Raw genomic sequence first — 16,880 nt, forward strand, 5'->3', positions numbered from 1 at the left:
AGGTTAACGTAGAAGCTTCCAGTGACACATGCATAAGTATTTACACCGTCTATTCGTGGGCTTTCTCAGCTCGTCAACATGTTTATATACGAGATAAAAGGCATGCTTACTTTCATCTATGCTAGAAAGAAAATAGGTTCAGTGGGTTAGGAGTCTTCTTTCAGCTGTTGACTTTACATTAAGGTGCACAGGAATTATATTTTTATGGCCGAGGTCTGTGAGGTGCAGGGCAGGTTTATAGGGACAGATAGCCCTTGCCCCGGGCAGTAGTTTGTGTCAGCGAAGGGAGTCGGAAGACAAATGATACAGTGTGGATGTTGTTGCGTTTTCGCAGTTGGCCTTCTCATGGTAACCAAGCAGTTATGTGGACGGGAATAGAGAGGAGGTGGGGGGAGGATTTTGCTTGCTGTGTGTGTGCTCGGAGGAGAGGCTGCAGGCCAGAGTGAGCCACTAATAGTCCATTACCATTACAAAATGGAGTCTGTGGTTTTGCAAAATGGAGTCTTTGCTGCCCCCATTATTGATGTGCAGGGTGCTTACGTGGATCTTGTGGCACCCAGAGATAGTTCCCAACAAAAGGGTTTGTGGTTCCTGAAGGTGTTCCCGCATGGGTGCCTCAGACCGTTGCCCTGGACCCAAAGCAGCCATGACTGGGCCTACCCAGGAAGCATAGGAATAAGGTGGGGGCGCTTCAATGCCCCCTCCTTTTACTCATGCCCCTTTTTGTTACTTTAGTAACGAATTTTGTAATCTCCTCAATCTCTTACGTTTCTCCTCCTCTGCCACTGCCTCATCCCATGCGGGTGTCCCTTTTATCGGCATCCATGCCCTGCATACTGCTCTGAGACTGTGTCCCCTTCTAGCGTATTCATCTTGGGTGCAGCTCAGGTAATTGCACCCACCATCACCGTCCAAATCTGCCCATGCCTCCTTGTACCATTCTAGCTCTCTGGGTTCTTTTATGGTGGTGTGATATAAACTATCTACTATGTGTCCTGTGCTGTACCTCCGCCTCATGTTCGTTTTGTTCCACACCATTTGCACGTCCCATTGTCACCATCATTAGCGCGCCGTTTGGTACTGCATTTGCACAGCATTGGAGTCCCAGTTGGCACACACAAAAAATTTGGAGAAACAAGATAATGAGAGGTATGAGGAGCTTTACCGTAATTCCGAGCCAGGAGGGAACCCAGGAAAAAAGACTGTTGAGCCAGGTGCTGGGCTGAGCTCACCAAGGTCGTGCACCGCAGCTATCACATGTGTAAGGGAGACGATCTCAGCATCTGCAGAGGGTACAAATGTGCAACATGCGCTCCCGATTTTTCAGCAAACACCTCCATCGATTGCTGTTAGTAGATAAAGCACGTACCGGTTCTGCATCGTCATCAACCGCAGGGCTCGGAGTTCCACCTTGATACCATTGAACCCCTCTTCAGTGCCATTGGCCAATTGGATGAGCTCCCATCTGGTGATTTGAAGCAATTTGGCGTTAGCTCTTGCCTGTGTGCTGGGAACGAGGGACGCAAAAAATGTCTCAGCAGAACTGAATCGCGATATCTGTCGGGTATTTGGCCCAAAAGTTCAGAAGACTTGGTTGAAATGTACTTGGATGACCGTTTCTTTCTCCTTAATGGATTTTGGGCTTCTTCCTTGTTTATGGCGTATACTGGAACCGTCTCGAGGGGTCTCGGGGAGGGTTCATCTGGGATTGCCTCATACTGGCGTTTTCCGCTAACGTGGCTTTCAGGGATCACCATCCGAGCGGAATGCAGTGTCGCCATGGAGCATATTCCTTTCCAAGATTGCGGGAGATGCAGGTACGCCACGTTGCCGCAAACACAATACGTGTCCATTAGCGCTGCTGTGCCCTTCTTCATATCAGGGGTTATGAGAGTTTTGCTGCAGTTCTGGTTTCTCCCCATGTCCCTTTTCCCTTCTCCGTGAAAGCACAGTTTGTATGAGATATTTTTCTGTAACTTGAAGAGTTTCTCGATGGTGGTGACCCATGTGAGTTTTCTTATGTGTTCAGTCCATATGGGAGTGCACATTTTCTGTACCCGTGAAAGCTTCTCCTCGGACAGGCACCACAATGCTTCAGCTTTGCACAATATTTCTTCTCTCTGCCATTTATTGTCTGCATGCAATGTCCCTTTTATCACCAGAAAAGGTTCTTTTACACAGATTACTCCTTGCGGCCGGGAGTAACATGTTCGTTCATTCTGCAGTAGTTCAAAAGAAACTGTGTGTGCTTGAAAGGTGTTCTTAATCTGACACAGCGTAAGATGTAGAAGTCATTGGGCCTCTGCAAATGTAATTTCTTGTGGCAATAGTACCTTGGGGGTGCCTGATGCGTGGGGTATGAGGGAGCAGACATAACAGCTCTCATGAGTTGTTTGTTGTGCTGTGTGACTCATATCAGCATACCATTTATTTGATTAATGGGGGTGCTGAGTATCATCAACTGTATCTAGACCAAAGTTATACTGCTCCTCCAAATCATCTACCATTGCTTCTATCCGCTTTCTCCTGGACCGTCGCACTTCAGCCTCCCACCCCTGTTCGTCATTCTTAAGATCGTTTGAATTGTAGTAAGGACCTAAAATGGCTCTGCTCTTGTTACCTCCTCCTTCTCTGGTAGTTGGCTTAGTGGGCAAAGTTGCTTCTAGTATTGACATAGTTGTTGGGTATGGATGGTTTTGCACCCATGTGAGCTCTGAAGGAGTTCTGTCATTCATTGTGTATACATCAAAATGTGGGTCATTCATCTTTAGAGGTGGAGGGGTGTTCTGAATCGTTGTGCTGTGAGCAACACTTCTGTTATTGTCACTGTTATGTTCAGTTTCGGGGGTCCAGTGGCCCCATATTAATTTAGCACCATCCCAGATTAAGTGGTTACCTCTTTTGATTGAATCCATGCCCACACCCATCCCTGGCCAGTATCACTTGAAATGTACACGATCACCCAGTATAGAAACAAGCCAAATAGTACCAAAGAGAATGCTACTGCACACACAAACAACACACACTCATATCAGTAGCTAGGATACGCCTCTCTCCTCCGTCTATTCCTATCTACACTACCACTTCTTGCTGCCGGGGGCTCGTCCAAGCCCATTGATATTCCGAATAAACAAGATATAAGCATTTGTTAATCATGCATATGTACATTGTTTACAAACACAGTCTTTGATAATTTTAACACTATTCCTCTGTGTGGTTTTCTTTTGTGCATAACTAATTTTCAAGTCACGTTTACTAGCCGGTCCGATAGCACAGCGAGTAGAGCGCTTGCTTTGACATCTATGCAGAGCCTGCTGATGCAGGTTTGAATCCCGGCAAGGCCAAACTCAGCCTTTCATCCTTCCGAGGTCGATAAATGAACACTACACACCGTGGGTAATAATAAGCAGCGCTCAGATACCTGAGGGTTCGTAGCACTATATAAATGCTAACTTATTAATTATTTACATTTGTATATGTTATGTTCATGCCGCATCCTTTCGCTTCCCTCCCCCACACTTTAAGTCTGGGGCAAGAGGACCAAGGGAGGCAAGAATACAATCACCTCATTTCATCACTTGAGGAGGGAAGATGTTAATTACAAGTTGTCATTTACATTGAAGAATAGAATGTATCAAGACAGGCAGGAAGGGAGAGGAGGAGGAGAGAGAGCACTTCATCAAAATCTTATTTATTATTTATTCAGCAAAAATACTCTTACACTATACAATTATTTACATACTTCATCCCTGAATTTTCCACCACACGCAAGTGTTATGGTCCGTGGACACTCCCGTTTGCTATGTTTGTGTACTACCTTCACCCTCACTTTCTTGGGCGTTTTGTTCATTTTCTCTCGCAGGGGCTCTGCGTACATCTGTCAGATGCACCCAGTATCTCAATCCTTGGACCTTAACTGCTGTAGGAGTGCAAAAGATTACTTTATACAGGCCATGAGATCTTGGCCCGTGCCATCTCCGCACAAAACGTCTTATGTACACCATGTCACTTGTCATTAGCTGGCAGCCTGCAATCTCTGTGGTGGGAGCTACTGTGTCAGTGGAAGTATCGTGCGTGAAGGGGGGTGCCATTTGCTTTGCTATTGCACATGCTGCTTTCGTCAGATTTCTGAGATACTCGTGAAACTCCTCACCTAGAACAGTGGCGCTTTGGTGTGCATCTGACTGTCTGCGTAAAGGTGAATGGGCTGTGTTCATTTTCCGACCAGTCACAATTTCATGCAGTGACAAGTGGTGGTCCTTGCTGGGCTGGTTCCTCATTTCAAAGAGCGCCAAGGGTAGATAATACATCCAATTCTTTTGGAGTGTATGGCATAGTTTGAATAACCTACTCTTAACTAATCCTTTCATTTTCTCCACAATCCTGTTTGATTGCGGATGATAAATCGTGCAGAGCGTATGGGTTATATCCAGCATCACGGTGATATGCTTGAACATGTCATTTACAAAGTGCATTCCGTTGTCGGAACGTATGATTTCACAAATGCCCCAGCAGGAAAACACCTCTCTCACTAGGAATTTAGCAGCACATTGTGCGTCGGGTGCATGCAGGGTCCTGCTTCAACCCACAGGGAGAATGGACACACGACGACGATCACATATCGGGCCCCATTACACCGCTCTCCCATGTCTGCATAGTCTATATGCCGTTCTCTGAAAGGCCCTTCTGGTTTTGGTAGTTTTCCCCTGAGAGTTTGCAATGTCATACCGGAATTGTATGTTTGGCATGTGATACATTCTATTATCAACTTGGTGACATGTTCCTGTATCCCGGGGGCAAACCAGTTTTCTTGGATGTCTGCAATGATGTGTTGTTTTGCATTGTGGGCTGGGAAATGTAACTGTTTGAATGCTATTTCTAGCAGTTTTGTTGGCATCACCATCTTGCCAGTAATGTTTTGTCTCCATAGTAGATCAGTGGGTGACTGACTGCAGCCTCTTTTTACCCACATTTCCTTCTCTTCCCTGGACGCATCGTGTTGAAGCTCAATTATCTGAGAGACTGGCAATGAGTTAAACCCCTCTGGCCTTGCCTCCTCTATTGCCTTCTGCAATATGTGCTCACCTGTGGAATCCTTTGGTAAATATGAAGCTTCTTTTGCAGCAGCATCTGCTGTCGCATTCCCCAATGAGATGATGTCATCACCTCAGGTGTGGGCTTGGCACCTTACAACTGCGACAAGTGTGGGTTCCCCAAGGGCATCAATTAAATCTCCTAGTAGTGCTGCATGCTGTACTGGGGACCCATCTGCTCTCCGAAATCCTCTTCTCCCCCACCGTGCTAGTCCCCCATGTACCGTGTTTGCCATATAGGCAGAGTCTGTATAGATGGTGACCATACATCCTTTTGCTGCATGGAGCGCCTCGATGAGTGCTACTAGTTCTGCTGCTTGGGCTGAAAAGTGTGGGGGCAACCTCTTCTGCACGTTCACTTCAAACTCCCCATCTTCTACCCACACTACTGCTGCACCTACGTGCCTTTCCCCTGTCTCGCAATCTATGGAGGCAGACCCATCCACAAAGTAAATCTCTCCTTCTGACAACGCAATTTCATGTGCTTTGGGCATGCCATCATCACTCCTGGTGTACGTAGCGTAATCGTGCTGCTGCATGTCTTCCAGAGTGCATGCTTCTGTGATAAATGTGGCTGGGTTTACACTTTTACAACGCACAACATGGATATTGGCACTGGAAATGATCAGTTCATATGCTGTAGCCCTTTGAGTGGTTAGCGTACTCTTTGATCTTTCAAGGATGGTGAATAGGGAGTGTTCTACGTATAATGTGACAGAGCATCGCATCACAATTGTAGAGCTTTTCTCTATCGCAAATGCGGCGGCTGCGAGAGCTTGTTCGCAGGGTAAGTGTCCCTGCATAACTGCCCAAGGACTTCTTTCGTGTCTATACGGCTGACATGAGTGTGCCGTTGCAATGTGAGTATAAGTAGAACTCCTGCTCATAATTAGGGGTCGCGAGGACTGGGGCAGTGGATATTAGCTCTTTAAGTGTATTGAAAGCTGTGTGCATTTCCTGTGTCCATTTCAAATTAGTGTTGTCTTTCTGAGCCTCCTTGAGTGCTTGCAATAAAGGCCTTGTGTAAGCTGCATAGTCAAGTATCCAGGCGCGGCAGTAGTTACACATACCGAGAAATTTCTGAATTTCCTTGACAGTATTGGGCTCTATCACTGCTTTCATTGCTGCTGCCCTGTCTGGCATAATTATTTTACCCTGCTTGGAAATTAGACCCACATACAGTACTTCTGTTAGGCAATAATGCAATTTTGTCTGTCTACCTTGTATCCCTTTTGTGCCAGATATGTCAATAGGGTGATAGAATCTTTCCTGCACTCGTTTTCTCCTTTTCCGCAGACCAATAGATCGTCCACATATTGGATTATGGGGCTCGTCGTGTGTATATTTCCAAGGTATTCATGCAATATTCTGTTGAAAATGCTGGGGCTCTCGCAGTACCCTTGGGGCAATCTACAATGTTCATATCTTTTCCACCCTAGAGTAAATGCTGTCAAGTACCAGGAGCCTCGATCAATTGGGATCGAGAAGAATGCATTCTTTAGGCCCACTACCGTAAAATGTGTGGCTTCGGTGGGGATACTAGACAGCATTGAGGCAGGATTTGGGACGAGAGGGAATTACCTTCTGTACCACGTCATTGAGTGGGCGTAAGTCTTGGATCATCCTCCATGCCCCTCCCTTCGCTTTTTTGATTGCGTAAATACAGGTGTTGCAAGGTAAGCTAGATGGAACTATTATGCCCTGTACCATTAGTGCATAAACTGTGTCTTTTATTCCTTCCTCCACTTCTCTGGATAGGGAGTACTGCTTTACTCGGGGCAGGATAGCCCCGTGTTTGAGTTTGATCTTTACGGGTGTCACTTTATGCAATAACCCTACATTGTGAGGGCATGTGGTCCACAACTGTTGTGGTACTTGGGACATGTCTTCCTCAAAGTATGCTGGTGGGGCTTTGATCATTGCCACGAGGGGTAGCTGCACCTCCCTCCTTTGGATCATGACGTCACAGGGAATCGCTATCTCCATTACTATTTCCCCATTGTCTTCTGTATCACAGAAAAGTTCTTCATCAGTTAAATCTCGCAGGGCCTTATTAGCGTCGATACATAGCACTGTTCTCCACTGGCATCCCTGCATGTCCATTGCTATCACTACTATTCTCTGGGCCGAGACTTGTACTGCATGTATGTCCAGGGACATGATGGACCCTAGCACTATTTCTGGATCTGCCGCGGGACGGAACACACATTCTGAGGGGACTCTCCATTTTTTGTTCTTGAGTTCTGGCACTGCGCGTGTTAGTATTCTCAACCCGTGTATGAACATATCTGGACTCACCGGTATTCCTCGTGTTTGGGGAAAATATGCCTGTGTGTGTATCACTAGCATCGCATGCATTGTGCATATGCCTGGTGTAGAACACACTATTCCTCTCTCAGTGAAAGAGATGGACATGTTAAGCTTGCATGAGTAGGTCCCTCCCCAGCAGATTAATGGGTGAGCCCCTCGTAGTACAGCACAGGGGCACGTATGGCCTTCTCCCCTACCGTTATGTCCAACTCGTCAGTGTATGGAACCTTGACCACTGCCCCAGAGAACCCCTACGTCTCCAAGGTCAGATTAGAAAGTGGGAACCTGCCCTCACTGAGGCACGATTTTTCCGCTCCCAAATACACCATGAAAATAAATTGTTTATTTCCTATCGCTCCCCAGACGAGTGGTTCCTCTGCTGCGTCGCGGGTTACCAACAGTATTGGACACCCAAGTGCTCTCTGTGGGCTGTCCTATGCTGAGTGCCACGGGAGTTCGTCTACATCGAAAACATTTCCCGGTACCATTGCTGCACCCCTGCATGGCGCGGCTGGTGCCCCGTTTGCTGTGGTGGCATAAGCATGATTGCGCATGGAGGCAGTTTTACTATGGCATTGGGGTGTGGGGATGTGTCTTGCGGGGGCAACGGCTGCTTCCTCGTGTATCTGGGGTCAGGTTGACTATCTTGCCTGGTCCCGCCCATTGGCAGCCCGTATGGGCTTCCTGGGTGGGGGTGTCCACCCTGGCATTCATTCGAATATGAACTATTTAGTCTGTTTCGACATTCTCTCATAAAATGGCCCCACCTCCCACAGTTCCAACATTGTCCTTGCTTTCCTCCTCTTGGCCCTCCGTATCCTGTACCCCCTCCTCTTGGTCCCCTGAATCCGCCTCTGTTGCCTCGCCCCCTTTCGGTGGCCATTGTGGCCCTTCATATTGATTTTCTCCCGCCCATTGATATTGGCTATTACCTGTCCAATTTGCCTTCATATGCATTGGGATCCCCATCTGTCCGTCTTCTTCCTCCCGCTCCTGTCCTGCTGCGCTGATGGCTGCTACCGCACTGACCTTCAACAGTTTGCTCTACACTAATTTAGCTTCGTCTGCCAGCCGCCTCTGAGCTATCTCCTTTTCTTTCTCTTTGATCCTCTTGCAGTGGTGGACTATGATGCTTTGAATTTCAGGCCACCCCTTGGCTTCTATCCCAGCTATTTTGTCAGGGGCCTTCTGTACTTCCTTGTGGAGCCCCCTTTTTATAATGAAATAAAACAGGGACGTTGATTGATCCCAGGCAGTACCCGTTTGCGCTCTCCACATATTTTGCACCCGGATAATAAAGGACATCGCATCTTCCTCATCATTCATTGTACATTGCATCACTGACTGTAAATCAGGAGTGTCTGGGAATGTTTCCCTCAACGCATCCCACATGCGCACTCACACTGTGTTAAACAAGGCCCCATCATGGCGGTCACAATCTAATGTTATTCCCAGGAACCCACCTTCGCCCAAACCCTGTTAGCCTGATCTCCCAAAGCAGACACCAGCAAGCTTTTAACATCCCCCACTGCCAAGGGCACTCCTGCCGTATGCTTTTCAAATGCATATATCCACTTGCTGGGGCCTCCGGATAGTGGGGTAGCTGCTTAAGCAAGTTGGCCTTGTCCATTTGAGCCCAAAGTATGTCATTTGCCCTCCCCACTCCTCTGTATCAAAGGCAGCTGTAAATGCTTTCCCCACCCTTCTTAGTACTCACCTTCTTCCCTGTCTTTCCGATCACTGCCATGCGCCCTGCCCTATTTCTTAACCTCCACCTCCATTCCTCCGAGGGAGACGTTCCCTCCCGAACTGAAACTCCACCAGTGGCTGATCCCAATCTTCTCCCCTCTTCTTCTTGCTCGTCTATGTCGCTCCAACATTCTTCCTCCCGATTCGACACTGCCCCACCTTCCTCTATCTGCCGCTCACTATCAGCTGATTGTATTTCTATTATTTGCATGGGGGTATCATTTATCCGGAAAAGTATCTCACCTTTTTTCCACCCATCCTCTTCTGTCGCCACGCTTGGTTGAGGTGTCCCATTACATTCGGCTCGGGGGGTGAGTGACCCCCCCTTGCTCGCCCATGGCCCTTAGACAAGACAGCTCTGCCCGAGCCATCATCAGCCGCGAGTCTAAATCTTGTGTGAGCTTTTTGATATCAATTGAGGGAGTACTCACCTGTCTGATTGTCCCTGACTCTCGTATGGGGGTGGCGCTATACCGGATGGCTTAATTGTGGGGGGTGCTGTGGGTTGTGCTACATATTCAGGGTCACTATACCCTTCTGTGGGTACTGGCTTTGATAGGAGGGGATAAACACGTGTGACCTCTATTGGTGTTATATCCTGTGTGGGTAGTCCTGCATTGCCAGTTGTTGTCAGGGGAGACGTGTTGAGTTCACCGCCCTTTTCTGGCGGAATCTCTTCAAATAGGCACCACAGGTCTAATATCTCCCTTCGGTTTTGCAATTGTTTGCCCTTGTATTTAATGAACAAGCATGTGGCAACCATGTCTAACACCTCTTTGTCAAAAGAGCCCCCTTCTGGCCATACTGGGGCAGTCCCTCCCCTTGCAGCTCCATGACCCACTGGTTGTGGTACTTTTTTATTTGTTCTGCGTACCCTGTTAAAGTTTTACAAATATTGGCAAGGGGTGTTTCTGCGCACATTGTGTCTTACTTTCAATTCACCTTACCTTGCACTTCTGGTGGTACCTGTTTACTTCTCCTGTAACCACTTTAAAACACTTTACACTCCTTTCCACTCTAAATTGGGTGTTCACTTACTTTTCAATAACTTAAAAAACTGCATTATCATGCATGCGATTTTTTCCGTACAATACCAGATCGGCGTTCTACTGTTATGCGCAAGAAATACTCTTTTTGTATGCAAGACACAAGACAAAACATTTAAAGATTCATGCGGACACCAAGAAACATAAATACCCCAGATTACTTCCCACCATCCCGAACACCCCTTCTACTTTTTTGCCCAGTTCCCTGTTCTTCTGTGAGTTCTAACCTCTGCCTCCACTTTACCTCCAGTTCACCCACGTGAGAGAGAGAGAGTAGATGAGATAAAGGTTGGAAAAAGCATTTCTAAAACTAAATATTACTCCGGATCTCCCCTTTGACCCCTAGGTTATCTTCTCTTTTTCTCAATTTCTCATACCCTTATATCCTGTACTAGTCGAGATAGCACTATGCGGAGCCGCCTTCCACCCCCCCCATGGAGAAAGGATCCCTGTCAACCTCTTGTCACCTTGTACTTAGTCACCACAGTCCTAATGGCCATATGCGATAGAATGAGAACAGTAGGAAATATAGAACACCACTGACTCCCAGAACCCTTTCAATCTCCCTTAGCTTCAACCCTTCACACTTTTTATCAGAATTATGCCGTTTTATCCCAGGACCTCCTAATCTGACTCCCACCCGTGCCTTTAATATCATTCGCACTTGATACTCACGTGTCCATCTTGATCCGAGACCCTCTGGACCCGATCAGGTAGGGCGCCGCTCCTCGCTCAAAGACCACGCCTGCCTCTGGTGAGTGGTACGTATCGGTTTTGTTAAGAGGTATCCCATACCCGCTCGCCCTACTGCGTTCGCACATCTAGGTGTACCGGTTGCTGTTGGCGGGTAGCTCTTGAGGGAGCGCGCTCAGGGTCAAAGCAGTGGGGCGTCTCATGCGAGAAGAAAGGGAAGAAAGCTATCGCAGAAGGTGAGAGGCCCCCAACCCTGCTGGCAAATTACCCAACAGAGTCAATTAAGACACATCCCAGGAGGGAATGAGACCAAGACCAAGTGAGAGTGTGGTAAATTTTTTAAATCTAAGTTAGGGCAAACAGAATCTACTATGCTCATGCCAAGAGCGCTCTGCCGAAAACATGTTACAATACACTTTTATACAGCTTTTTGCCATTCAGAAAGGGGAAGGCCTACGGGGCACAGAATCAATCGGGATTGGTCACTAAGAGTAGGCACCTATAGGTGCTGTAGGGTCGGTAATGGTGGATTGGTCCGCGGGCACGTGATGAGATAACATGATGCCGGGTCAAACTTTCAGCTGGGCTCAGTGTTTTGGCATCCTGAGAGTGACGTGTAGACACCGTATCTGTAACATTGTGCTCTTGTGGCCATTCATTCCCGTCAATTCAGAACTCTGATTTGTTTGTCCGGTGGTAAGGTCTGCATCATTGCACTTGTACAAATATGGGTCTAAAACAAGCTTGTTCATATCTTGGTCATGAATTATTTCCTGTCCTCGGAGGTATCACTTTTCTACCAACACACATTCAGGATACACTAGACAAAGGGTGGAGGTTACGGGGTCAGCGGGTGATCAGGGGTGCCCATTCTGTATTTGACAAGGGGAACTTCAAAGTACATGGCCAAAATTATCGAGCTGAAGGAAAACACATATCATGGTAAACAGACATTACATTGATGGTGGGTTCAGGGACTGGATATCTAAACATCAATAATTCCCTGCTGGGATCACGGTAATTGGGGGTGAAATGGAACCTCCTTTGCAATCTTGTTTTACACTACACGAGAGCTCAATTCTCTTATAGTACGATTAACATGCAGTCTTCTTCATGTAGCTGACTGTTTTGCATTTGAATAACACAGGTTAAAGGCATGCCTTCATTCTCACATGACTGAGTGTCTTTACTATGAATAAGAAGGTTGCTTCACGGATAGCTGGATATCAGAGCATTACTTTCTAACTTAAATTCACTTATTTATAGGCTAACTTTTAAATTACATGTATCTAGTGTTATAGCTGGTTACATTCAATTTTGTCAGAAGTGAGGTAGCTTTGTGTGAGCACATAGAGATGTACATTCCGCTAGCAGTTATAATATAGTAATCAGTGTTGCAAGCATTTCAAGAATATAGGTCGGCATTGACTATGTTTTCAATATAGCAGGTCAAAATAGAAGCTTCCAGTTACACATGCATAAGTATTTACACCGTCTACTCGTGGGCTTTCTCAGCTCGTCAACAGGTTTATATACAGGATAAAAAGACATGCTTACTTTCATCTATGCTAGAAAGAAAATAGGTTCAGTGGGTTAGGAGTCTTCTTTCAGCTGTTGACTTTACATTAAGGTGCACAGGGATTATATTTTTATGGCCGGGGTCTATGAGGTGCAGGGCAGGTTTATAGAGACAGATAGCCCTTGCTCCGGGCGGTAGTTCATGTAGGCGAAGGGAGTCGGAAGACAAATGATACAGTGTGGATGTTGCTGCGTTTTTCGCAGTCAGCCTTCTCATGGGAACCAAGCAGTTATGTGGACGGGAATAGGGAGGAGGTGGGGGGAGGATTTTGCTTGCTGTGTGTGTGCTCGGAGGAGAGGCTGCGGGCCAGAGTGAGCCACTAATAGTCCATTACCATTACAAAATGGAGTCTGTGGTTTGCAAAATGGAGTCTTGGCTGCCACCAGTATTGAAGGGCAGGGTGCTTACGTGGATTTCATGGCACACAGAGATAGTTCCCAACTAAAGGGTTTGTGGTTCCTGAAGGTGTTCCCGCACGGGTGCCTCGGGGTCGGGCCCTGGACCCAAAGCAGCCATGACTGGGCCTACCCAGGAAGCATAGGAATAAGGTTGAGGGGGCTTCAATACCCCCTCCTTTTACTCAAGTGTAACTAACTGCATTTAGTAGTTGGAGCTGGTTGTAGCTGCTAAATTCTCCCCTTCTCTAAAAATGGCTGTGCATGCTATTTCAAACCAGGTCAATGTGACGAAAGTAATATTGAGAACATTCTGGAAACCCATTGTGACAAGGGATGGAAAAAATTACTAGACGTTTCAATGCATATGTAGAGACCACAATTGCCATCCAATCAGGAATCTGGGTCAGTGTTTCTTTTAAATGTGGAGAATCCATCACCCCATGCAAAAATTCCGGTTGCCGTCCATTAAAAGTTCACTCAATTGGGTGCCACAATGTCCCAGAGATCCTCATTGGGTGAAAAGGAGAAAGAGTGTGGCACCAGAAATTCCATGCATGCAGGATGAATTTTCCCTGTGGTTTGCATATTCGAAATTTAGCAGTGAGATTTTTCAATCACCCGCTGAAGTGGGTGTTGCCACCAGAAGGACGATTTTTGTGTAGAAAGGTAGTTGAAATAAGAAATAGGTGAAAACCATATTTGTCGCTCCCAACACAGAAAAATGGCCTATCCCTAATTGTGACCACCCTGGCAGCCCTCTTGCATGACAAACATTGATATGATTCTAATCATATCATTTCTTTTAGAAATAATGAAAGGGGCTCTCACTCTCATAAAATGGCTGATTTAGCATTCTTGTTTCAGTGTGTGACAGGGTCCTCACTTAATTTTACCAATAGGCAATCGAAAATGCCGGCTTCATCTGCGAGTTCCAGGTAACAGCCACTCTTCAGAAAGGTACTAACAGTTGGACACAGTATACATATAAGTGTAGGCAGTGCAAGCTGCAGATGAGAAAGTGCCCATTGAAAAATGATGGCTGCACCTTGCCTGCCTATCAACCAGGCTAACCCGCATTGTTAACTCACATGAAAAATTATAGGTGTGGTAAAGCTGACCATTTTCTAGTTAGTGCTGTCAAAAGCAGGTCATATGTATTTTAGGGGCAAAATGAGGTCTTTCAATGGTTCACTTTTTAATCCCTATTTACAGATTTCATTGAAAAACTAAAATAAAGGAGAAGAGATGCTTGTTCTGTTTCTAATAGGAGGCACGGTAGCATTTATTAACATCACCCTTGTTAGACTACAGGCCTTTTTGATCCCACACAATGCTGCAAGTGTGTATCCTCCCCAAAGAGCCTTAGGAGAATTGCCCTTCTTTCTCTACCAGGAGACGTGTAGATGGTAACTTATTCTGCAGAGGGTCTTTTAATTTTTGAAACCTGAGTTGTTACCCAACCTCCTGGTATGATGGACTTTTAACCCTATGGAGTCAGAGACCATGGCCTGATGGCAACACACCCATAATGTCATAGGCTTGGACTGAGGATCCACTTTTTACTATGTGCTGCTGTCATTGAGGCCCTTCCTATTCGAAGGCTGCAACAATCTACTAGTCAGAGGCCTTGTAACTCTGAGAACTTCTGAATGTTATACCGTGCTAATTTGAGGATTTGTGACTTTCAAATCTTCCCAAAGTCATTGGACTCTACATCAGAAACCATTGTTGTCTGAGTCGCAGGGACATTGAGATTCTGCTAGTCTGAAGTGCTCTTCCTTTGACGGCCTCTAGCACTTTCATGAATGACTGACATCATCATTTGTTTGGGCTATTAGGTGGCAGAGCTACCTATAAGCCGAAACTATTCCATTAAAGTACAGGTGGAGAGAAATGGGATATGAGGAGGGACACAAAGCTTGTAGTTGTTATTTGGTTATGTGCCCACCCATTGACTGCCCATGGCCATGCTAATCCCTAGGGCCATTCCAACCTCCCCACCCAAAACACCTTCTTGTGGGAACTCTTTGAGCTCACTTTATTCAAACCTTACCATCAAACTGTGCAATCGAATGTCTGCCAGTGTTTCTTCAAAGCAGTGTTCTTCGAGTTAGTGACTTAATCAGAGTTGTAAACAGGAACTGGTGTAACAGAAATGTCAATCAAGTCTGCTAAAGCCACTTGATTTATGCGCACAACGTCCTTCACTGAAGCCCTGTTAAATACAAGCATTGCAAAGCCAACCGTTTTGAATACATGCCAGTGTTTCCTCAAAGCAGTGTGTCACTGTGCCAATGTGTCTATTATTATGCACCATGGCATATAATAATAGACACAATGGCAAAGTGGCACACTTCTCACAATATTGCCATCTCAAATCCCCAAGACAAAGGAAAAGCTCACTTTCTATTTGAGCTACAGGTCCTCACAGATGAGGTGGTGGGCCATGCAAACAAACTACATGGCACCCGCCACCGCAAAAAATTGGGGTAGCGCAAGGCAGCCATCTGGGCTCCATCAGCCAGAAGGTGACAGCTGTGGGCACAGCCCCCAAGGATGTGGAGGACTGCAGAAAGAGATGGAATGACCTCAAGGTCGAGGTGTACAGTCTCCTCTCACAACACTCGAAGGAGTCATTGGCCACAGGAGGTGGCACAATGGAGCGCCTCGTCCAGAGACTGTAGGAGGAGCAGGCTAGCTTCATCCTCCATGTGGAGGTGATGGAGGGAGTTGGTGGAGCTGAGGCTGGTGACACCAAAACCAATCTGGTGAGTTTGGATGACCCCCCCTTCCCCTGTCAATGTACTGGGCAAATGACCAAACCAATTATGTGTGTTTAGCTCAGATGGGCCCAATGGATAGGGTACGATTCCACCACATGGCCAAAAGCTAATGCCACCCAATGCATATCCAAGCAGAGCCGGGTTCCAGCATGGCTGATCCAGGCAGTCGCCCATGGCACCATATTAGCCCCACAAACACACCATGGGGTGCGCAGAATATCATTGTTCCCTGTGTGCTGCCAGGGCCAATTCCATCAGTACATGCAGGGGTAGGTGGGAAACTGTGCATGTAACCATGCACAGCACTATGCATGTTCATGGGTGCACATTCAACTATGTGCAGCATACATGTGTGCTGAGAAATGACAAGTGCCAAAGTGGACCCCCAATCCTATGGAAAGGTCACCCTGGAAGCACAAGGGGCAAATAACACCTGCCAATGGGGTGTACACCCTCAGCAGCCACTACACACACCGTGTTGTGGTCATATGCACAGGTCTGCAAACAACCATAACTTTCAGTCCACATGTGTGGGATGTCCCTCCACCATGTAGCATGTGTGACTAACAAGCCAACGTGCAAGTATGCACGATGACTGACAGTGTGTCATTTGTCACTCAACAGGGTTGCAGCCAACTCAGGAGGAGGTGGAGGGATAGAGCCCATCAAGGTCCCATGGCCGGGCCTCCAGGGCTACAACATCAGCCACCACCCATGCACTGCCCAGTGTGTGAAGAAGAGGTGATAGGGACATCATGTGTCAACAGGGTCCAGCAGCACCACACCTGCCAGTGCCAGCACAGCACCCATTGGCAGTGTTGGGGACACAGCCACATGGATTGCACCCATGGCACTCCAATTGACCCCCAACAGCCGGCCAGTGTGGACGTGTTGGGTGGCCGGCTGCTGGCAGGTGTGCAAGAGGCAATGTGCTTCCAACCACCCAACAGACCCATGAAACCCTGACATCACCTGAGCGGGAAAGCCAGCATCACAGGCAGCATGGCAAGGTGTCAGAGGGTGACTCAGACTTCAGGTCGTATTCAGCCACAGCCCTGCCCATAGCCCTCAACCCATTCCCCATGCCAGACAGGATGAGGCACGGTTGAGGAGGCTGGGCACGATGCAACAGCGGCAGGTGCACCTGGAACCACTTGCCGACATGGAGGTCCTCCATCTCTAGGACATCCAGCACTGTGTCCAGGCTGCCACACACAGGATTCTGATGG

The sequence above is a fragment of the Ambystoma mexicanum genome, chromosome 12 (genome assembly GCF_040938575.1).
Source record: "Ambystoma mexicanum isolate Mex_15411 chromosome 12, UKY_AmexF1_1, whole genome shotgun sequence".
Classification (NCBI taxonomy): Eukaryota; Metazoa; Chordata; class Amphibia; order Caudata; family Ambystomatidae; genus Ambystoma; species Ambystoma mexicanum.